The following is a 2,247-nucleotide window of genomic DNA, read 5'->3' as shown; positions in this document are numbered from 1 at the left end:
TAATGTCTCCATGGTGAGACATGTTGTTACTGTTTTTGGCATATCAAATGCGCCACAGGGAGCTTGCCAGGCTCCGTAGCTTGCCGGATTCTCCAAGAGAGACGGAGGAATCGAATTCAGGTTGGCCGTGTGCAAGGCAAACGCTCTACCCACTGTGCTACCGCTCCAGCCCCAAGGTCTTGGTAGAGTAAGAGCAGAAAATAGCTGAGTTCGAGGTTTGTTCGGGTTTTTGAGGAGTCCAGTAGACAGTGGTGTTGGATTAAGCAGAGAGATTGTGGGTGTCTGATCTTGAGAACGGTCTCATCAATAAGACTTTAGACTGTTTTCCTTGACATATTGACAGCACAGAAGTGTTGCAGCTTTGTATAGTTTATTTTGGGGGGCACCCCTAGTGATGATGCTCAGGGGCTGCTCCCAGCTCTGTGCTCAGGAGACCATGAAGTGTCAGGGATCAAACCCAAGTATCCTGCATGCAAAGCAGGTGGTCAGCCCATCACGCATTCTCCCCCTACCCAAGTGCCAGATCTTACTGAATTCTACTTAAGATTTTTCTTTCTGCTAACGTGATTGTGAATGCAGGAAAGTTTGGAGCCCTTGTGTAGTCGAGTACATTAAGGCAAAAAATAGAACTGATGTCTGATCTTCAAAGACTCCGAAGCTGCGCCAGACTTCAACAAGTGACTGTCAAATTAGATCCTGAGGGTCTCCGAAGAAAATGAAAAGACTTTGGACTTCAGTTTTAATCAAGTAGGAGAGCGTGGAATCAATTCTTGTATTCGTCTTCAGCTCCACTTCTTGGGTTTAATCTGGGTAAAATCATTTATTAGGCAAATGGCTTCTGGGGGCTGGATTAAAGTCTCACACATAGTACTAAAGTGAAGTGAAACCATCTGGGACTTTCTTGACAGTGATTGATGGAAATACATCACCTCGTTCTAGCACCATAATGCCATTTTCTCTTCTTTCCCTCTCTCCCTTTTCTTCTCCTTCTCCTCTTCACCTCTCCCTCCTCCTCCCACTGGGTTGTCAATTTCTGGCAGTATAGGACAAATAGACTATCTAAAGCTTCACCGATGCTCTTCAATTTAGATTTGACCAAATCGAGCCTGAGAGATAGCACAGAAGTTAAGATGCTCACCTTGGATTCGGCCAGTCTCAGCTTGATTTCCGGTGCATGGTCCCCCAGCATCACCAGACGTGACCCCTGAGCACAGAGTTATGAGTTAGGCTTAAGCCTTGCCTGTGCATCTCCCCGCCCCCCCCACACACACCTCCCTGACTCCATCTTCAAAGCAAAGCAGAACAGAACAAAACAGACTTGACCCAAATTGGTGATGGTCCTTTTTTGATGGAGGTGAATGCAGCTCAGTCTTTCCAAACAAAAAGCATTATCGGCACAGACCCCCACGGAGTCTTTTTAAGCCTTTGTAAAATAACCAGAAAAGGCAGCAGGCAAGAAGATCTTGCCCCTCATCCCCCCACAACCCCCCCCTTCCACCCCATGTCCGTCTTTTTTTGTTGTTGTTGTTCAAGTGACTGCAACCGCCATACTAAACTAATTATATCATTTCCTAATTTGTTTGGAATGTGTATTTGTAGAGTTATCCATGTATACATATCTATCTATCCTTTAAGGGAAAATGAAGTCAAAATTTACCTCCTTCTTTTTTTTTTTAAGTCACATAATTCCAAATGCAGCAGATATTTTCCAAATGAGTACGAATCTGAGAAGGGTGGGTTGGCGTGCTTGGGGGGGGGGGATCTGATTTTATAGCTCGCTGACTGCACGTGCTCAGCCCCCATCTCGGGGCTGGGATCATACCTGATAAGGCGCTTGGGCCATTGGTTCTGGTTTCCACTGAAGACTTGCAGTCCCACTTCATTTACTGCGATCGCTGTTCTTCTTAACTGGTACAGACGGGCTCCAGCCAGCTTCCAGGATGAGATTTTTATTTTCCAGCTTCACTCGCTGTCTCTTCTGTGGCTTTCAGGCTGATTGGGGAGAGGCATCCTGAAATCGAGATGGTTTTGTGCCACTGGCAGCCGGACTGGGAAACTGCAGAGCGAAGCTCGCTGTGAAGCATTTGTTCCAGGTCTTGGGAGGCGAATCTACTGCCTTCCATCGGTCTAGCTTCGGACTCTGTTGGAATTCTTTTCAAGGTTCAAGACATTGAACCATTTGATGAATACAACTGTTCTAAGAATAAACGATTTATAAAAAGGACTTCTTTTTTGAAAAAAAAAAAC

This window comes from Sorex araneus, chromosome 3 (genome assembly GCF_027595985.1).
Source record: "Sorex araneus isolate mSorAra2 chromosome 3, mSorAra2.pri, whole genome shotgun sequence".
NCBI lineage: Eukaryota > Metazoa > Chordata > Mammalia > Eulipotyphla > Soricidae > Sorex > Sorex araneus.
This window is presented reverse-complemented; position numbering follows the sequence as displayed.